This window comes from Protopterus annectens, chromosome 8.part1 (assembly GCF_019279795.1).
Source record: "Protopterus annectens isolate FY-2018-M chromosome 8.part1, PAN1.0, whole genome shotgun sequence".
Classification (NCBI taxonomy): Eukaryota; Metazoa; Chordata; order Ceratodontiformes; family Protopteridae; genus Protopterus; species Protopterus annectens.
In genome coordinates, this window is record NC_056742.1 from 271188874 (window position 1) to 271211592 (window position 22719).

Here is a 22719-nt window from a genome sequence, read left to right on the forward strand (position 1 = left end):
TGTAAAAAGAAAGGAAATGATATAAGAACAATGTTAGATGTTATAAGATATGGTAAGTTAAAACTTTGGGACAAAAATTATGACCTTGCAAAAAGGGCATGTATAGAACTGAAATAGATTGTTTTGCAGTATCAGAAGGTTTAGTTATAGGAGAAAGGAAGGTAGATGAAACATCTTGCAATGTGGCTAGAGATTGTTTTATAGTATCAGAAAAAGAAGTTATGTCTTACCATAACATTCCATCTGTATTGTTGATCCTCGTTCATTCCTTTCGTATGGTATCGGTTCCGACCTTGGAACAGAGCCGGCCATCTTCCAAGCTCGCGTCAGCTACAAACTCTCGAGCCTTACCCAGAATTCCCCTCTCCCTGTTACCTCAGATTGAGTTTGCAATTCAAAAGAAGGTAGAGGCTACCTCTGGTCAAATTACCTAAAAGAACCGGATGGTGAGATCCACTAGAAGCCACAGGAGGGGGAAGGAGGGAGGGTCATAATGACTGCACGAGGATCAAAACATTATGGTAAGAAATAACTTCTTTATCTGATATTGTTAATCCTCTTTCATTCCTTACGTATGGGACCAGCTACCTCTATTCCTGGGAGGCTCTCATGAAAGGACATTCCTGAGCACCATAGAACCAAAAGATGCTCTTCCCCTGGAGGCCAAATCCAATTTGTAATGATTGATGAAGGTATGAGGCGTAGCCCAAGTTGCAGCTGCACAGCTCTGGCATGGAAGGCAGCAGAAGTTGCCACCGACCTTTTCAAATGAGCCTTTATGGTAATCGGCAATGGAATATTACGTTGTGTATAAATGAAGGTCACACAGTCTTTCAACCATCTAGCCAATGTGACCTTAGCAACAGTACATCCTAATCTAGGTTCAGAATAGGCCAAAAATAACTGGTCTGATTTACGAGAGGCCTTAGTCCTGTTCAAGTAGAAGCGAATTTGCCTGTGAATATCTAGGGTGTGTAGGTAATACACTTCTCTGTTTGAATGATTGGGGAAGAAAACTGGCAATTCAATGGTTTGATTAATGGACATTTCAGAGATCACTTTTGGCAGAAAGGAAGGATTAGTTCTCAGTGACACTCTATCTCTATGAAATATCAAGTATGGACTCTTGGTGCATAAGGCTTGAAGCTCAGAGAAATGTCTGGCAGAAGTAATGGCGACCAATAACAAGGTTTTCCATAACAAATATTTGAGGTCACAAGAAGAAGCTGGTTCGAAAGGTGGCATTGTCAGAGCTTGTAGAACTAATGATAGGTCCCATGGTTGAATAGGTTCTCTAAAAGGGGGCTTCAGATGATTCACACCTTTTATGAAGGTCTTGCATAATTTGTGTGACATAAGAGAGGAGTCTTGGACACCCTCATGGAAATTAGATATTGCAGCCAAATGAACTCTAATGGTAGAGGCCAATAGACCCGATTGAAATAGTACTAGAGTATTTAGCCGACCTATCGACACTGGTGCTGAAAAGGGATCTACTTACTTTTCTTTCAGCCAACAGCTAAATCTTTTCCACTTGCTTAGATAAGTAATTTTAGTGGAAGACTTATGAGATGCAATAAGAATGTCCTGTACTGGCAAAGAAAGATCATTCTGCCTGGCAATCAAGGGAATTGGAGGAGCCAAGCTGTGAGCTTCAGGCTGTCCAAGTTGGGATGAATCAGATTCTGCGGGTGGGAGATCAATCCCGAGATTGGATGGAGAATCTATGGTTGATCAAGCAGGTGAGGCCAAAGGAAGGGGAACCAAATCTGACGAGGCCAAAATGGTGCTATGAGGATCACCTTGCTCTTCAACCGGCGGGCTTTCTTCAGAAACTGGGGAATGAAGGGGAGAGGTGGAAATGCATAAAGAAGACCCGAGGGCCAATCGTGGACTAGAGCGTCCCTGGGTGACTGTCCCGGAGGGGGAATCAGGGCGAAGTAGTTGCTGCATTTGTAGATGGTCGGGGATGCAAAGAGGCTGCAGCAAGGAAGGCCCCAGCGGTGGAAGATCTCCGCTGCTATCAACAGATTCAGGGACCACTTGTGAGGTTGTAGAATGCACCTGCTGAGTCTGTCTGCTATAACGTTGGAACTCCTGGGAATGTGCGTTGCTACAAGAAAACGGTTGGTAGCCATTGCCCATTGCCATATCCTCATGGCCTCTCGACAAAGGAGGTAAGATTTGGTTCTGCCCTGTTAGTTGATGTACCAGACCACCGCCATGTTGTCTGATTGTATCGCAATAGTCCCAGATGGCAACAGGGGATGGAATGCTTGCAACGCCAGAAGCACCGCCCTCAGCTCTAGAACATTTATATGCAATTGGGCCTCCAATTTGGGACAAGTGCCTTGGACTGTCTGTTCCTGACATAGCCCCAACCCCACCCCATCAGGGAGGCGTCCATGGTCACTGTAGCCTTGGGCTGCTGGGGGGAGAAGGGGCCAGACCATTGTGACGGGTTGTGGGTCATCCACCAATTTAAATCCTGTTTGCACCTGTGAGTTACTCGAATCTTGGCTGAAAGAGGATACTGAAAAGGATACCACTGGGTGAGCAGTAGCCAATGTAGAAGTCTCATGTGAAACCTGGCCAGGGGGACAATAGTGATGGAGGTGGAACCCAACAGCTGTAGGACAGAGTGAGCTGTGGATTTACTCCATTGAAAGGCTTGGGATCAGTTGTTGCTTTATCCTTAGAATTCTGTGCTCTGGAATGGATGCTCTGCAATTCTTTGTATCCAAGATGACCCCTATGAATTCTGTGGACTGAGATGGGATGAGATTGGATTTTTGCCAGTTTATGGTTATGCCTAGCCTTTCTGCAGTGAGGAGAGAGTATGCCAGGGCTTCTTCCAATAGATGTCTGGTGGGGGCGGAGATGAGCCAGTCGTCTAGGTATGGAAACACTTGGAATCCTTGTAGTCGCACATGAGCTGTGATGACTACCATGCACTTTGTGAACACTCTGGGGGCTGTAGAGAGTCCGAAGGGCAGTACTCTGAACTGGTAGGGACGTAGGGCAGTACTCTGAACTGGTAGTGACTGGCTCCCACATGGAAGCACAGAAATCTTCTTGATGGCCTGTCCACTTTTATGTGGTAGTATGCATCTTGAAGATCTATCGAGCACATCCAATTGTCTTTTTCCAAAAGTGGGAGGATAGACTGTATTGTGACCATTCGGAATTTTTGTACTCTTACAAACTTGTTCAATGCACAGAGATCCAAAATTGGTCTCCAGTCCCTGGTTTTCTTTGGCACCAAAAATAGTCTTGAGTAGAATCCGGATTCATACCTGGTCAGGAGGGACTATTTGGATGACTCTTTCTTAGCAGCTTTGTTATCTCTAATGCTGCTTTTTCCCTCTGACTGGGTGGAACATCGGGTAAGTTTGTTTGGGGGGGGCAAGACAAAGATCGAAGGGAATATGGTAACCTCTGGTTATTATCCTTTGTACCCAAGAGTCGGTGGTGATGGTTAGCCAGGCAGAAGGGTACAAGGAGAAACGACCCCCAACCACTTCCAGGGGAAAGGAGTTGGGCCGCTCTTCAGGAGCACTGGTAGGATTGGCCAGGAAAAGAGTCCCTGGAATCCTGTTACGCGGACTTCCTCTGCCTTGAAAAGGATGTCTTCCCTGTGAGTTTCCCCCTCTGTTTCTAGGGGAGAACTCGGCCTGTGTGTCACAGAAAGGACCCTGAGACTTTTTGTGCCATATCTTCCCACTCTTCTGGTTTCTGGAGAAAGCACGTTGAGGGGAAGAATAACGGACACCCACGGCAGAAAGTGTCTTACCGTCCTGTTCACATCTGGCCAGTGTGCTTTTAACCTTGGGTCCAAACAATGAAGAGGTTTTGATGGGAGTGTTGAGAAAGGAAGCCTTGAAGGGTTCCGCAAAATTACATAAGCACATCCAGGCGTACGGTCTCAAAACAACACCTGAACTCGCCACTCTAGCTGCTCCTTCTGATGCATGAAATATCAGGCGCATGGAGGAGTTTGATATCGATTCAATGGTAGCCAGCTGAGAGCCCACTTTGTCACAGACCTCATCAGACATGGCACCAGCCAAAGTTTCAGAGAGCTCAGAAATAAAATCCCTTTGAAGCCTGGTAAAGTGTGCCATATAATTCAAGAACCTGATTGCAAAGGTCGCTGATGCAAAAGTACGCTTCCCTATTCTGTCCAGATCCCGGGACTCTTTGTTGGGCAGATGGACAGTCTGGCTTTCTTCTTCCGCCAGGTCCTTCTTGGTTGTGGCCGCCACCACCAGAGCATCTACAGGATACTTTTGGACCAATGAGGGTCAGTAGCAGGAGGGGACATTTTATCTGGCCTCCAGGGAATGGCCTAAACTGTGTCAGGAGCCTTCCACGCACACTGCATGACGAGCTGGACCAGTTCATCAGCAGGTGGAGTAACCCAGGAGGTAGGGGGCCGGGCACGAAAGGCATGCAGGAACACAGACTCTTCAGAGGTCGGGTTAGAGGGCTGCCAGTCACTTCTCTGTTTAAGGACTTTGAGGATATCATCAAAGGATACCTCAGAGGGTGACAGAGGGGACCCTTCCCCATCATCAAAGTCTGTGTCTTCAGTAAATGACTCCTCTGTGGAGTCCATGTGCTTCCTCTTGCACAAGCTTTTTCGATGAACTTCCTCAGAGGGAGAAGCTGGGGAAGACATGCAAAAAGGGTTTCCTGTGGGAGTACATCCTGTGGCCCTTGCACCCGGTGTCCGCTAGGAGCGACTTGTGTACATTGCGGTCCAAAGGAGGGCAGAGAGATTGACTGCACAGTATCGTCAGCAGACGCCAAAGCCTTCTCCATTAGTTGGAAGGCCGGACCACCTGAAGAGGGGTGAGTGTCCAGGACAGGGGTCACCCCTCCCCTCCCCTACGTGGCTCAGCTTGCCGACTCAGAGTCCCTCGATGGCTGTGAAACACCAAATTACGTACGCCACAGCTGATATCCTGGGTCGTAGCAAACCTCTCCTGCCACAAAGGCAAATGCGGTTCCTTAGTGAGGTCCATAAAGGGAAACGTAGAGGGGGAAGACTGTGCTATATCAAGGGGCTTCAAAGGCAATGAAGGAGGAGAATAAGTATATGTCTTTGGCAAAGGGTGATCACCTCACAAGGAAGGATAGGTCCTGGGGGGGGGTGGGATACCTCTGGCCAAAACCACTTGATCCACAAGACGCAACACGTCATGGTCAGAGAGGCTTCTAGTGGATTTCATGGACACAGCTGAGGGAGAGTCAGGTCTATCCAAAGATGGGACAAGCACGGTGCCCACCTCACCAGTCTGCACTGAAAACAACGGGGCCATAAGGGACTGAACTACAGATGTCTGCATCAAGGAAATCATCGATGCCAAAGTTATGGTCTGCACCAACAATAAGGTTGGTGCCGAAGTGGTTGTCAGCGCCAAGGTTGGGACCGAAAAAATCGGTGTCAATAACTGAGTTGTCGGTTCCGGGTAAGGTGTCAGAGCCGATGTGGTTACAGTCTGCACTGACTGGATAGTCGGTGCCGGTGGAGAAGTCCGAACTGAGAAGCCCCTCGGTACCGATACGGTGAAGGGCACACTAATTGGTGCCGAAATCACAGATGGCACCGATGGCCTCGGTGCAGAAGGTCTAGGCACCGAAAGCGCTGGAGCCGAAAAAGTCAGATCCGAAGTAGAAAGCTTAGCCTTCTTGGGTCTCGGTTGGTTGGAGTCCCCAGCCGGGGACGAAGGAAAAGACTTGGCCTTTGTATGATCATCAGTCTTTTTCTTATGGGATTTTGGAGGGGTTGAAGCCTCCGACCCAGAAATAGCCTCTGAAAAAGGAGATTTGAGTAGCCCCTTCAGTAACAATTTATTTTTCCTTTCAATCAACGTCCTGTTAGAGAAGTTCTTACAAATTCGACAGGGCGGATCAACTGATAAATGAGGCACACCCAAGCAATAGACACACAGAGAATGTGCATCTGAAGTAGGTAATTTATGGCCACAATCTGAACATCTATTAAATCCTAGACTACCTTTTTTACTTGCCATGATAGGAAAGAAGGAAATCAGAAAGAATACCAGCAATGGTACAAGAAATACCCGAAGGTAAGGAGGAAAAGGGGTTTATCAACGATGGTAAAGAAGAAATACCCCGCAGTAAAAAGGATGAAGGGGATTGAAACATTTCAAGAAGGGATAGTCGCTAAATGTGATAAGGTAAGAGAAAACAATTTAGTAACTTTTCTGAGAGAAAAAGTTGTTTTAGACTAGCATGACAACAAAATACTGTACTTAGCTCAAGAGAAGTAGCCTGACAAGACCAAATGGCGACGCGACAAACAAAATCTGAGGTAACAGGGAGAGGGGAATTCTGGGTAAGAGTTTTAGCTCGAGAGTTTGTAGCTGATGCGAGCTTGGAAGATGGCTTGCTCTGTTCCGAGGTTGGAACCGATACCCATACGAAAGGAATAAACGAGGATTAACAATATCAGATGGTTTAGTTATAGAAGAAAGGGAGGCAGAAGAAACATCTTGCAATACGGCTAGAGATAAAGGAAAACAAGGAATACATAAAAACAGGTAAAGTAATAAAAGGACAAATGAGAAAGTATGGAATGAGGAAGGAAAGAGATGAGTAATACAGTTATGGAAAGATATTACTACAAGAACATTTTATAAAAACTGGTCTGAATGGTAGATGATATTTAAGGAAAAATATAAAAAAAAAAAGTTTTTTTTACAGTGGTAATATGATGTGAGAAAAATTGTTGTTGTTTGTCTTTTTGTCTTTTCCCAGTTAGGGGTTGCTACAGCGGAACTCCGGTCCGCTAATGATTGGCAGTTGATTTTTATGGTGCCAAGCTGCCAGCCCGACACCCAACCTTCAGCGAAGGCACGCCCATTCACACATGTTTTTCGGAGGCCACTCTACCGCGGGGAGGACATGCAGACTCCACACAGAAGGCACTCCAGCGGAGAATCGAACAAGAGAACCTCTTGCTGTGAGGCAACAACGCTACCGCTGTACAACCGCAGCTTTGCAGACTCCACACATAAGGCACTCCAGCCGAGAATCGAACAGGAGAACCTCTTGCTGTGAGGCAACAACGCTACCGGTTTTAATATGATGTTAGAAAAGTAGTGAAAGAAAAATACAAAAGCGTATAATGATGCATTGAAAGATTTAGAACACAGTGATGGAAAGTATTTTGAGAAAGAAAAAAAATTACATGAAAGAAATCAAGAAAAATACAAGAACTGACACATAAGCAAAGATATTTTTTTAAAAGGAAAGATAAGTATCGAGTTACTTAAGCAAATTAGTAAAGGAAGATGGTAGTGTAATGAGAAAATAAAAATATGTAAAAGGAGAAAGAAATCGGGAATAGATTATGAATAGTGTAGTATAATTTGTACAAGAAATGCTTAAAGAAAAAAGAAGGTAGTGAAAAAAAGCATGGAAAGTAACAGAAAAAAGAGAATAAATAGTTGGAAAGTAGATTTCTTTAAATTAGCTAGTTAAAGTATTACGACAAGCAAATATAGATTTGGCTGCAGAACCAGATGGAATAGGGTATGAAATGTACACAATCTAAGGAACTGGCAAAAAATATATAATTTTAAAGACTACAAATTAATGGTTATATGAATGTTTTATGTATAAAGAATTATGTAACGGAATACTTAAATTCCTATGGAAGAAGGAAGGCAGAAGACAATAAAGAGCTAGAGACCGATAGTCCTGAATAATAATGATTACAAGATCTTTATTAAAATAATTCAAAACAGATTTGAAACTAAAATGGAAAATATTATGGAAGATAGTATATGTGTGTGTATGTGCGTGCATCATAAAGGAGAAAGGTTGTCAAGGACTATTAATGATAGTTACAGAAATTGTGGATGATATTATGAATAGAAAAGAAAAGAAGCGAAAATCATGATAGGAGACCTTAATAAGACTTTGATACAACTGAAATCTTATGGGTAATAATGACAGAATATAATACAAGTGAGAGTGTTAGGAAATGATGCATGTCAGCATACTTAAAAGTTCAAGCTAAAAGAAAAATGCTAGTACAGTTTAAAACTAAAGACATAGATGAAAATATATTTTTCAAAAGTATGTCAAAGTGCACGAGACTGAAAAGTGCTTTAGGAAGCATGGGTAACTTTGCAGAAAGTACAGTTTTGTACCTACCATAAATGGAGATGTTCGAGTGCTAATACAGCTGCAGTCATAACAGATGGGTTTTCCTGCCGTCAGGCGGGTCCTCGGTCGGCCGAATTCCAAAGTCTAGGTCCGGCGTCGGATGTTGTCGCTTCTTCCCTGACGTCAGTGCGACAGGGGTATAAAAGAACCAGCCGACGCCATTTTCTTCAGTTTTTCTTGCCCCAGATGTCAGGTGCCCCCAGAAGGAAGGCAAAACATAAATTTATGTAATAATGCAATGCAATATAATCAAAAAACAGTAGTTGCAAGCAAATACACCATAAAAAGATACCCCAATCAGGTTGTATGAGGAGGTGTTAGCCTAATTGTCCCAAGAGGGGAAGGAGGGAGGGAAACCTGGACTGCAGCTGTATTAGCACTCGAACATCTACATTTATGGTAGGTACAAAACTGTACTATGTTCATCGTGCATACAGCTGCAGTCATAACAGATGGGTAGAATCCCAAAGCTAAAAAAGGGGTGGTAGGCACTAAGTGGAACTAGGAGGAGCCAGGATGCCCTGCAAGACTGCAGTGGCAAAGCCCGCTCTATATTTGGAGTATAATGGTAGGTGATAGTGCTTGGAGAAGGTATGTACAGAACTCCAAGTGGCTGCTTCCAAAATATCTTTGGTAGGAACCCCCCTGAGGAAAGCTGCAGAGGTAGCTGTGGCCCTTGTGGAGTGAGATCTGATGCCTATAGGTACAGTTTTACCATGAAAAGAGTAACAAAAACGTATGCAGTGGGCTATCCATTTTGAGATTGTCTGTTTGGAAATAGGCTTCCCTTGAGCACCTGTAGCATAGGACACAAAGAGTTGCTCTGATTTTCTGAAAGGCTTTGTTCTGTCCAAATAATAACGGAGCTGTCTGTGAATGTCCAAGAAATGTAGTAGTCTCTCCCCTTTGTTTTGTGGATTAGGGTAAAAGGTAGGTAAGTGGATAGCCTGATTCAAGGCTACCCTGGATACTACTTTTGGCATAAAGGAAGGGTTGGTTCGTAAGGAAACTCTGTCCTGATGGAAAATGATGAAAGGCTGCACAGCCATGAGGGCTTGTAGTTCCGAAACCCTGCGTGCTGAGGTGATAGCCAGAAGGAAGGCTGTTTTCCATGACAAACATTGCAGTTCTGTTGAAGCAGCTGGCTCAAAAGGAGGCAGGGTCAGTTTTTCTAGAATAAAATTGAGGTCCCAAGCAGGTACTGGTTGCTTCCTTGGGGGTTTTATATTCTTAGCCCCTCTGAGGAACTGTCTTAAGAGAGGGTGAGAGAATAAAGGAGGATCAGTGTTGTATTCTGCAGAAATGGCTGAGGCATGGATTTTGATGGAGGAGAATGAAAGTCCACTGCTTAGCATCTCAGCTAGGTACTGTAATATTTGAGGTAAATTCAGTATTCCAGGATTCTAACCCTTTTTCTGATTCCAGGCACAAAACCGTTTCCATTTTGCGGAGTAGGCTTTTCTAGTAGAAGGCCTTCTGGCCTCCAAAATGACATCCTGCACCTCCTAGGAGAGTAGGGTCTGTTGTGAATTTAAGGAATCCTCCATGCGGCTAGATTGAGTGTTTTCAGCTGACTGTGAAGAGTTTTGAAGTCGTGCTGAGTCAGTAGAAGAGGCATTAGAGGCAGGATCCATGGTGGGGAATGCGTCAGGCTCCTCAGGAGTGGGTACCAGTGTTGTCTTGGCCAGTCTGGAGCAATGAGAATCATCATTGGTCTGTCAGCTCTGGCTTTTAATAGAACTTTGGGCAGCAGAGGAAGAGGTGGAAAGGCATAAACTGTCATTGTTGTCCAACTGAAAGAGAGTGCGTCCACTTTCCAGGCCTGTGGATGAAAGGTCCTTGAGCAGAATTTTGTCAATTGGTAATTTCTGTGGGTGGCAAAGAGATCTATGTCTGGCCTTCCCCATGCTTGAATTATCTTTGTAAAAACTTGAGGATGCAACTTCGATTCGTGTGGATCCGTCATATTTCTGCTTAGGTTGTCCGCCAGCGTGTTTTCCTTGCCTGGCAGGAACTGTGCTTGAAGTTGGATTTGTAATTCCAGAGCCATCTTCCAAAGAGACATGGATAGCCTGCATAGGGGATATGAATGGGTTCCTCCCTGTTTATGTACCACATCACTGTGGTGTTGTCTGTCCTTATCAATAGCTGGCCTGGATGCAGTAGGTCTTTGAAAGCCATAATAGCATTTATTACTGCTAGCATTTCCTTTTGATTGATGTGTAGGTGCTTTTCTTTTTGGGACCATTTTCCCTGAATGCACTGATCTGTCATGTGCACCCCCCAGGCATAGTCCGAGGCGTCTGTTGTGATGACTTGATTTGCTTGAGGCTTGCAGAATGGGAGACCTATGTTTCTTTGACATGCTTGAGCCCACCACAGAAATTTCTTTTGAAGACATGGAATCAGTGGTATAATTGTTTCCAAACTGTGGCTGTGTTGAGACCATAAGTTTTTTAGGTACCATTGAAGTTTCCTCATATGCAGCTTTGCACATGGGATTAGCAGGATGCAAGATGCCATGAATCCCAGAGCCTGCAGGATTTTCTTTGCAGTCAGCCTGGTGAAGGTTGCCAGTTTTCTGAAGTATTGAGTTAGTTGCCCTTGTTTCTCTGGCGTGAGGTAGGCCATCTGGGTGTTTGTATTCAAGCTGGCACCCAGGAAAATTATTGTTTGAGAGGGCATTAGTCTTGATTTCTTTTTGTTGACTGTGTATCCCAGAGAATTCGACAACATTATTACAAACGCCAGGTGTTTCAGAAGTATGTGCTTGCTGTCCGCTTGGATCAGGCAGTCGTCCAAATATGGGTATATTTGTATCCCTTGAAGTCTGCAGAAGGCAATTACTGATGCCAGGCATTTCGTGTACACTCTGGGTGCAGTAGATAAGCCAAAGGGCAATGCAGAGAATTGATAATGGGTTGAACCTGCAAGAAATCTGCAGTATCTTCTGCAATCTTGTCTGATTGGGACATGCAGGTTATGCCTCCTTGAGGTCCAATGTTACCAGCCAAGACTCCTTGCCCAGCATGGGAAGAAGCTGCTGTAGTGTGAGCATCTTGAATTTTGGTACGAGTAAATATGTGTTTAGGATGTATAGGTCCAAAATAGGTCTCCGATCTTTGCCCTTCCTTGGTACCAGGAATAGTCTGGAATAAAAACCTTGACCCTGTTCTTGTGCAGGTACCTCTTGAATAGCTTTCATGTCCATAAAATCTGAAATTTGTTTTTGTGCCTCTGCCCTTTGATTGTGTGGCAGGTTTGGCATGCCTCTCATTTTTGGAAGGGTGTGAAAGTGGAATCTGTAGCCTCTGTCTATAATGTCCAGGATCCATTTGTCTTTTGTGACAATATGCCAATTTTTCGAAAATAATGCCAGTTTTCCAACTAAAGGTGCTGCCATTTGAGCCTTGCTTGGCATGCAAAGGGGAAAGTCATTGGTTCTGCTTTCTGAATGGCTGTGAACCTTCCTCCCCACCTCTTGGTGTAGGTGCTTGCCACTGTCTGCCTCTAAATGATCCTTGAGATTGCCCTCTACCCCTCGGGCGCCTGTATCTACCTCTTTTGAGGTCTGTCTGTGGCTGGAAAGGACCAATTTTTTTAAGGCCAATTTCTACTGAAACGTGGAGGTTGTACCTGTAGGAAATCTTTCACTGTTTGCATTGATTTTGCCTTTTCCTCCATTTTCTTTAATACCTCCTCAGCTTTAACACCAAACAATACATCTTTTTGAAGGGGTGCATCTAGTAATTTAGCTTTGACATGATCTGGTAAGGTTTGCTCTTTGAGCCAAGCACGTGTACGTATGACTGATCCTGTAACAGCAGCTCTACATTAGGCCTCTAAAGCATCAAAACCACACTGCAAGGTATGTTTACCCACTTGCTCTGCACTATGCAACAAATCCTGCAACTCCTTCAAGTCTGGTTGTTCAGGTTGTGACATTTTGCTTTTCAACTGAGATAACAAAAACTGTTGATACTTTAACATATGGAACTGACAGTTTAATGCCCTCATGGTTAAAGTGGCCGAGGTGTATACCTTTTTCCCTCACCTTTCTAAAGCTCTGGAATCTCTCTCTGAAGGTAATGGATTTTTGGCAGTGGAGGCCTTAATTCCCTTGGGACCCTGTGAAATAGTTTCTGGGTCAGCCGCATGGCTTTTGTATAGGAATTGGTGTGAATCAGGAACCCGGTAATACCTGTCAGGCTTGACTGGAGCTGGAGGTAAAGAATCCGGGTTAAGGCTGGCCTCTGAATACACATCATCTAGAATGTCTAAGACAGGAGGGATAGCCAGAGGCCAGTGCTGAGGGAGCAAGAGGAAATCCCTGAGCCTTTTCTTGGAGTCTGAGTAATCTTGGCCTTCCCAGTGGAAATGTTCCCTCAAGGTATGCAAGGTTTCCCCAAAAGAGTAGTCCTCAGGGGGGAGACAGAGGGAATGGACTCCTCTGCATCAGAATCTTCAAAAGGGGAGTATGAATGTTTCTGGTCTTCAGAATGTTCTGAAGTAATGGAGGCCTGGTCCGAGGAAGGGTATTCTTCCTCCACTCTGGGCCTTTTGTCCGAGGGGGGTTGAGAACCCCTGATAAGAGTAATCAAATCCTCAGCCATTTTGAGCATCTGTTTTTTAGGCATGGGGCCTTGAGAGGGGCCCTGTGGAGCTTGTCTTTTAGTATATTACTGTTTTATTACCTTATTTTCCTGTTTTTGTGAGCTTATATTGTTGATTGCACTTGTGGGCTAAAGTATTACTTAAAAGTAACAAACAGGCTAATACACTCAAGTGTACCAGCCTTTGATAGCAATTTAGTCGAAAACAAAGCATTTACTGCATTTTTTTCTGTCTGTTTGCAAAAAAAAACAAAAAAATATTTCTCCTTTCCTAAACTTTCCTAGCTAGTTGTTCCAGTGATCAGATTTTGCTGATCCCTGGGCTTTGTATTTGGTTTATGTGTTCCTCCATTTTCTTGTGTGGCCAGAGGTAGTTTCTTTACTCACCAGTGGGAGTGGGGAGTACTGAGCTGCTTGTTTGTCCTCAGAGGAGTGGTTAGAAGCAGCAACTAGTAATTTGTCGGCCATTTTGGGTCATTTCCTGTTTTTCCAAACCCTGCTATAAAGCACGCTTTGGCAGGCTTTTCTGGCATTAGAGAACTAGGCATAGCTCCTCGTGGTCCCCTGCAGAGTTCCTAAGCCAGCAGAGAGCAGAAAAAGCAACTTTCTTGATCATAAGTATTTTTTAAACTTTTTAGTTTGCATTTTTCGATCTTTTGAGCTTTTCGACTACTGTTTGTGCCTATATTACTGTTTTATTACCTTATTTTCCTGTTTTTGTGAGCTTATATTGTTGATTGCACTTGTGGGCTAAAGTATTGCTTAAAAGTAACAAACAGGCTAATACACTCAAGTGTACCAGCCTTTGATAGCAATTTAGTCGAAAACAAAGCATTTACTGCATTTTTTTCTGTCTGCAAAAAAAAAAAAAAACAAAAAAATATTTCTCCTTTCCTAAACTTTCCTAGCTAGTTGTTCCAGTGATCAGATTTTGCTGATCCCTGGGCTTTGTATTTGGTTTCTGTGTTCCTCCATTTTCTTGTGTGGCCAGAGGTAGTTTCTTTACTCACCAGTGGGAGTGGGGAGTACTGAGCTGCTTGTTTGTCCTCAGAGGAGTGGTTAGAAGCAGCAACTAGTAATTTGTCGGCCATTTTGGGTCATTTCCTGTGTTTTCCAGCCCCCTGCTATAAAGCAAGCTTTGGCAGGCTTTTCTGGCATTAGAGAACTAGGCATAGCTCCTCGTGGTCCCCTGCAGAGTTCCTAAGCCAGCAGAGAGCAGAAAAAGCAACTTTCTTGATCATAAGTATTGTTTAAGCTTTCTAGTTTCCATCTTTCGATCTTTTGAGCTTTTCGACTACTGTTTGTGCCTATATTACTGTTTTATTACCTTATTTTCCTGTTTTTGTGAGCTTATATTGTTGATTGCACTTGTGGGCTAAAGTATTGCTTAAAAGTAACAAACAGGCTAATACACTCAAGTGTACCAGCCTTTGATAGCAATTTAGTCGAAAACAAAGCATTTACTGCATTTTTTCTGTCTGTTTGCAAAAAAAAAAAAAAAAAAAAATATTTCTCCTTTCCTAAACTTTCCTAGCTAGTTGTTCCAGTGATCAGATTTTGCTGATCCCTGGGCTTTGTATTTGGTTTCTGTGTTCCTCCATTTTCTTGTGTGGCCAGAGGTAGTTTCTTTACTCACCAGTGGGAGTGGGGAGTACTGAGCTGCTTGTTTGTCCTCAGAGGAGTGGTTAGAAGCAGCAACTAGTAATTAATCGGCCATTTTGGGTCATTTCCTGTTTTTTCCAGCCCCCTGCTATAAAGCACGCGTTAGCGCGGAGCTGCTACCGTTGCATACTAGGGCAGTGCCGGTTAATCAGATTTAAACTTTTAGGGCTACCTAAAGTCCACTCTTCAAATTTTCCCTTAAAACTACCTTCCTCAAAGTATACTACTGTCCTATTTAGTGTATCCTACAACTATAAATTATCTCTACTTGACTCCCAAGTAGACTATTCTCTATCTGTATAGCGAAGCACTTGCTCCTACAGTACTTATCACCTCGATACAGCACTCTTGTTATAGAAAGTACCCCAAAAAAGCAAACCCCATTTCTCGGTCACCCACATCCCCCAGAACCTTTTCTTAAGTTTTTCTGTCTATTCCTTCTAGCATGTCGAGGGATCAGTTGCTAATGTCCTCTCCTGCTCAGCTGGTGAACCTGGGAATATTGAGGCAATGTTACAATTGCCTCATGTACCTGAACAACCCTCTCCTCCTCCCACAAAACACAAATACATGCGAGAGATGCAACTATACGGCCAAACTGGAGGCTGAGCTCTCTCAACATAGGACTGGCATGACCAGACAGGAGGAGAAGGTAACCACACACACTATAGACCCAGTCTCACATAATACCATCACAACCTCAAATCATACACATAAACACACAAAGACATACTCGGAGGCTCTGATCAAAAATCTACCAAAACAGCAGAGGCCACCAAAGCAGACACCCAAACAACTACCACCTCAGAACACAACACCTGCAACACATAGACCACACAGTCAGAGTGTCAAGCAGTCACAGCCCTTAAGGCCAAACACAATGCCAGACACACTAGTCATTGGTGACTCCATAGTCAGACACACTGGCGTCCCGCTCACCAGACTGAGTAAGGAGAAGGTCACAGTAAGCTGTCTGTCGGGTGCTAGAATCCGCCACATAACGCATGCACTCAGGTCTCTCAACAGCAGGTACAAGCACGTCTCAGTCATTGTCCACGCTGGTGTTAATGACCTGAGGCGTACCTCCTTGGACTACATGAAAAGAGACATAGAGGAGCTCTCTGATTATGTAGCCCAAGCAGGTATGACCCTGACCTTGAGCAGTATCCTACCTTCACCAAGAATGATGCCACAATACAGAGATAAGATGATCAGCTTTAACAATTGGCTTAAACTCTGGTGTCATTCAAAGGGGATCCAATGTCTGTCTGCCTGGGATGAGATGCTGGACAAGCCACACTGCTTCGCAAGGGACGGCTTGCACTTGTCACCCTGGGATTCGGATTTTGGCAAAGGCTCTTGCCACCCCCATAGTGCCTTTTTAGGCAAGGCTCAAATTCTAAACCTACCACCCTAGAACAAAACAAAGAAAAAAACTAAGGGTAATGCTGCTCAATGCCAGAAGTCTCAACCTCAAGATGCACGCACTCGAGGCCCTTCTCAGTATGGAGAACATCGATGTCTGTGCTGTGACAGAAACCTGGTTCAAGGCTCCTGAGAGCACCCCAGCACTATCAGGTTTTACCTCATATCATGCGTTTCGGCCCCAAAACCTGGACAATACCAAGAAAGGAGGAGGGGTATCCATATTCATCAAGGACACCCACACCTCAAGACTGGTGGCATCGCACGATGCATCGGAAACCATCCAGGTGCAATTAACCATAGGCAAGACTGCTCTGCAATTTGTAGCATGTTACAGGCCACCCTGCAAAACTCAGGAACCTCATATGGCCTTCCTGAAAACACTGGAGGGATAAATGTATCTCGAACACCATCATACTAGGTGACTTCAACTACCCTAATATAGACTGGGAACACTACTCAAGCCCAAACACTCTAGCCCAAAAGTTCCTGGAATTCATAAACTCAAATGCCATGGAACAACTAGTCACCATCCCCACAAGAGGAGAAAACATACTTGATCTCATCATCACGAACATGGGAGCACAATGTTCAACGCCTGAAGTATACCCCTCACTGGTGAGACCTGATCACAAACTAATCTCGCTGGAGGTCCTCATCCCGCCCCCACCCGAAATGAAAAAGACCACAGTAAAGAACTTCTCGAAAGCCGACTTCACACTTCTAAAGACTAGTGTGGTCTCCTTTAAGGCCCCTGAGCCGGCGGTTAACATTACTCAAACCGCTGAATCACTTACAAATGCCTTCTACCAGCACCTGCAGGGCTGCATGGATCAGGCAATCCCAAGCAAAACAAAGACTCTTTGTACCAAAGGCAAGCGTCCAGTCTGGTGGACCCCAGCCATAAACAAACTCTACAACAAAAGGAGAAAGCTACTACAAGATAGAGCAAAATCCTTAAAAGTTAAGACACCGCTGATCACTATAAGTAAAAAGCTAAGAGCTCTCATAAAATCATCCAAAGCTAATTTTGAGAAAAAAATAGCTAAGGACTCTAAAGACAACCATAAGGCATTCTTTAGCTATGTCAGAAACCTAGGAGGAAACTCCCAGATATGCTCAGAATTAGTTCAAAATGATGTGAAGATTACTGATCCTACAGACATTGCCAACATACTGGCTGAAAGGTTCAGTGCAAACTCCCCCCCTCCCCCCCAAAGGAGAGATATCTATACCAAATGATTGTAGCCCCCCAAACATCTCTAACGCCCAGGTGAGAATTGCTCTCTCCAAGGCAAAGAACACAGCATCCATGGGACCTGATGGTGTCCCCGGCTGTGTGCTCCATGAACTCAGCGAGGAATTAAACCCACAGTTAGGACAGCTGTTTAATCTTAGTCTCACCTCCGGATCATTACCCAGGGAGTGGCGCACAGCGACTGTGGTCCAACTCCACAAAGGCGGTGCCTCCACCGACCCTGGAAATTACCGTCCCATTAGCTTGACAAGCCTTATCTGCAAAGCCATGGAGAGGATCATAATGGATCTCATAAATAAAGACATGGGGAACTTGCAGACTTTGGATCCAACCCAGTTTGGCTTTGTCAAAGGCAGATCATGCCTTCTAAACTTGGTTGACTTTTTCGAAACAGTCACCAAGGCCATTGGCGAGGAAAGGCAGTCCATACAGCCTACCTAGACCTGGCGAAGGCTTTTGATACAATACCTCACTCGGGTATCATTGAAAAACTCATCAACTTAAATGTAAACCTATACATTACAAGATGGGTTGCAAACTGGCTGAGTGACAGAACCCACAGGGTCAGAGTTGCTGGCGCCATGTCAGACTCAAAGCCTGTCACAAGTGGTGTCCCACAGGGCTCAGTCCTGGGCCCACTCTTGTTTGGCATCTACTTTTCTGAAGTACAAGCAAACACAGGAGGGTTATGGCTGACAAAGTTTGCAGATGACTGCAAACTGGGCCGTGGTTGAAAACACATCCGACACAGATATCCTTCAGAAGGGTCTCACAGAAACGGATAACTGGTGCCAGAGCCATGGCCTAAAGTTAAATGCCAATAAATGCATAGTCATACCCTTTGGGAAAAATAAGGTTACCCCTAGCTACCATATAGGTGGCAATCCCTGAACACAGAAGAAGTTATTAGGGACCTGGGAACCCAGGTTGACAGTAGCCTTTCATTCGACACTCATATTGCTAAAGTAGTTAGGAAGACCTTCTACATTGCCCACCTTATCATGAAGGGATTCACATCTAGATCAAGGGAAGTCATAGTCTCCCTATACTCATCACTCATCAGACCAATGATCGAGTACAATGCCCCATTCAGAATGTATCTGACCCGACACTTGCAGCAGCTGGAGAGGCCACAAAGTTCCTCACCAAAAGGATAAAGGGTCTCAAAAATCTGTCTTATGCTGCCCGACTGAAAGAACTCCAGTTATATTCAGTTGCTTACCGCTTGCTCAGAGGTGACCTATGCCTGACATACAAGGCCATGTCAAACCCAGATTTGATGAACATGCTTCATCTCAAAAATCTAGATCCTCAGAGCCACAAGGGCGGGAGACTTAAACCTCGACACGGTTATTAATAGGACGTGCTGGAGGGATAGATTCATCACTCAAAGACTCCCTATGCTGTGGAACAAAATCCCGGTTTATGTGAGGCAGAGCACCTCGCTGGCCTTGTTCAAGAGGAATCTTGACCAATGGATGGGAGATCACAGATACACCCCAGGGGTTACCTCAGTGTCACTGCTCGACAGAGGCACAGCAAAATAATGGGCATAGTTTCTCCAAACTAAAGGGGTGGCGTAAGCCACAAAACTATGGGCTAGGCTTATAAATGCCCTCGGGCAGATAGCCTAGTATGAACCTATGAACCTATGAACCTATGCATGGCTGCTTTAGATTTAGTGAAAGCCTTAATGGAAAAAGAAGAAGAAGAAGGCCTGAAGACACCTTGAGAGGTGGCAGGCCTGTCTAAACTCTGAGTTTCCCCAAGAGTGGCTTCGGTATCTGTAGTCGGGGTGTGGGCCGAAGAGCCTGCGACCTCGGGCACAGAAGACACCGCTAATGAAGTGTCATCGGTAGTCAGGGGCTGCATAGGCGCCTCGCTGAGAACCGGAGCAGCTGTAGTCGTTTTTAGCGTGGTGTCGGTAGAAGTCGTGGACCTCGTATGTCGGTCCTTATCTTTGCGTCTTTTACTCAAAACTGGAGTCGGAGTATCCGACGACATAATGTAATTAAACTTTTTGCCAAAATAGTGTTGGGCGAACTCAGTGCGTCTGTTGAATGTAGCACAAAAACGACAAGCCGAGACGTCGTGGTCTGGGCCTAAGCAAGGAATGCAGAGGGAATGGAAATCCTTATGCGGTATTTGCTTCCCACATGAAATGCAATTATTAACTTTGTCTGACATCGGTCTGAGGCAAGAAAAGTTTCCCCAATGGGGTACTTAGCTTTCAAGAAGACTTCGGTTGAAAAATATTCGTAATCTCAGGAGCTGGCCGACCGGCACTTGTGAACTGCTTCTGCTTCGGGCACCGCGCAGCAAGAAAGACTGAAGAAAATAGCGTCAGCTGGTTCTTTTATACCCCTGTCGCACTGACGTCAGGGAAGAAGCGACGACATCCGACGCCAGACCTAGACTTTGAATTTGGCCGACCGAGGACCCGCCTGACGGCAGGAAAACCCATCTGTTATGACTGCAGCTGTATGCACGATGAATATCAGAGCAAAATGCAGCATGTGACTAATGTGATAATGGTGACTGGCAAGAATGAAAATATAAAATATAGGGGATAACCCAAACATTTTTTGGCAGTGCTATGTCACATCTTATACAGAACTGTTAATAAAAGACAGGGTGGCCATTCAAGAAAATATTGTAACCTAAACTGTAGAATATTGTAGGAGTGATGACCATTTTTGTTTGATTGTCAAACAGAAAAAACAGGGATAGTGAACAAAGTAAGAGAGCAAGGTGAAGAATTGGCAGACAAAGTACAAAGAACTGGAGAGTATAATGGAAAATGTGGTGGAAGAAACAGATAATACAAACAAATGGGGTTACAGCAAGAAGGAAATTGTAATATATGGGAGAAATGTAAGGAAAGAAGAGGGAATAGGGTTTTTCATGGAAAATAAATAATTGACAGAGCGGAAGAAGAAGGGAAAATTAGTGGACAGTCAGAAATTCAGGTAATGAACTCTATGGGGGAAGGGTAGGGTAAGGAGAAGAAAAAAGGAAAACAAAAGATGGAATAAAAAAAGGAAAATGTGAACTGTTAATGTGGTAATGTTAAACAGCATAGAGAGTGATGTGAGAAGACCACTAGTGCTTGAATTATGTAAACATGGCACAGATGTTATTTGTTTGAAAGATATAAGGTGGCTGGAGATAAGTAAAAGAGAAAAGTTTGAATTGATGGATGGAAAAGTAGTGTGGACAAAGGGGGAAAGATGTCTGTTCCAGGACTGCAATACCTGTTAAAAATGAAGATGCGAAAATAACGAAAGTGACAGCGGTGTTAGCAGGTTTGGAGTTAGTATGAGACTTCAGAAAAAACTGAAACAAGTGAGATTGTGTTACATGCATACAAAATATGGGGGGGGGGGGAGATGTTTGAAGAGATAAAAAAAAGTATGCAATGATTAACCTACCTGTTATTAGGCTATTTTAGCTGTAATTTCAGGAAAGAAAAAAAGCAAAGTAACATAAGATATTAAAATAATGACAGCAGTAATGAAAAATGGCTGATTAAGGTTAGGAAAAGAAAAAGAACTTGCATATAAAACAGACTCTAAAGGCAGAAATAGATTATGTAATATGTTGAGAATGAGTTTATATGTTTTCGAGTTTTCAGAAACTCAAAATTCAGTGGTCAAGACAATATGATTGAGTTTAAAAAACCAACAAATCTATGTAAAGGTAAATTTCCCTTTGAAGCAGTTCTATGTAGATCATGGTATAGTGGGGATCAGGAAATCTACCCTTTTCCCCACTGTAGAATGATCTTGGAGTGGGTATATATAATTTGTAAGGGGTGTAAGGGTGTAGCCCCCCTTCAAAAAACATAGATTTGTTTTTTTTATTTTTTTTTTTCCAAGCTTTCGGAAATTCAATCATACGGTTTCAGCCATATGAATTTCAACTTTCTAAAAACTCGATGGAATCATACAAACCCATTCAGTATATATGAGACAAATGAAAGTAGTAGACTTTTTTCTGATAACACAGCATTATGGGCAGTTATATGAGAAAATGAAATAATAGATGAAGGAAAAGGAATAAAAAAGTTGACAGGAAAGAAGTTAAATATGGGGCCACATTCCGAAAGGAGCTGCTCATTGTAAGTTTGCCCTGATTCCAAAAGACTTGCTCTCAGTGTAAGTGACTTACCTTTTTATACACAGGCCTTACACCAGAGTAAGTAGTCACTTGCACTGAGAGCATGTTTTCTGGAATCAAGCCCACAAAATATTTAGAAAAAGAAAGGAAAATATTATGGAATGAACACTGAACAATGAAAGCATTTTACAAGAATTTAACAATATCAGTGGTTGATGTTTACAGAAAAATATAACAAATATATATATTCAGAGAGAACTGAGAGGAGAAAAATGAGGCAAAGGATAACTAAACAACTACTGTAAATGGGAAGAAGAAATTATGAAGAGAAGGAAAGAAAATTATATAAGCATAATTAGGAGAAAGTTAAAAAAAACTGTCCAAAGATTTTCTTTGAAAGGAAAAAATGAAGACCTATATTTTTATGCAAAGACGTGAAATATAACAAGCGGAAAATGGAGGTCATGAAAAACAAGTTGGAAAATTAAAAGGTAAGCAGGAAGATATTAATATTGTGGAGTAATATGGAAGAGCAATCTATGAGAAGAATCTGATGGAAAGAGGAGCACGGAATGTTAAAAAAAGAGATTGTAAAGAAATGGAAAAAGAAATTTCAAGAAAGGAATATGAAAAAGAAATAAAATGTGTGGAAGAAAGACTCTGCACCTGGATGAGATGGTTTAGGATATGATTTTTACCAAAAAATGGTGGAGGCAGATAGGGATGGATTTTTGGAAGCAATAAATGAAGGGATACAAATGAAAACATTTATAAAAGTGCATAAAGTTTAAATGGAAATGGGAGGAAAAAGAAGACAAAAACTGGAGACTAATAACACTGGGGAAAGTAGATTATAATTTTTTGAAAATTATTCATATGATTATTAATACTCTGGATGATGTCATACATCAGAATACATATGGTATAAGAAAAAATGTAAGTGAGACGCTTGTGATAATAAAAAGGGTAGCAGAAAATATAAGAATGTAAAAAGTGAACGATGTATGGTTGCATGTGATGTGGCAAAAGACTTTGACGGTATGAATTATAAAGAAATGTAAAATCTTTTGAAAGAGCACGGCATAAGAAAGAAGATATTAATATTTATTAAGTTATTTTATAAAAATCTTGTGTATAACTAATGGTGAATGGATGGTTATGAAAAAAGATGATTAAGATATAAAAGGGGTGGAGGGTGGGGTAAAAGAAGGTTATCCAATGAGTATGTTATCTGTGATGTGAAGAATGCACTCACAAGAACTTGTGGGAATGGCTTAGAAGAAGCAAACTAGAAAAATAATGATGGCACAGAACTGTCATTCATGTTGTCTTAAGCAGTTAATTTAGTATTACGAGCAAAATTAAAGTATGAATGTGAGGTAATTGTAAAAACAATACTGTTGGGGAAAGTAGGCTAATATTTATATAAACAGAAAATAA

The 22719-nt window shown here is 43.1% G+C and overlaps 1 protein-coding gene across 1 annotated transcript in view; it reads right to left on the reverse strand.

Moving 5' to 3' along the window:
* GPATCH1 (G-patch domain containing 1) overlaps positions 1 to 22719 on the reverse strand; it is a 780183-nt gene that overhangs the window by 471026 nt on the left and 286438 nt on the right. The window lies entirely within an intron of this gene.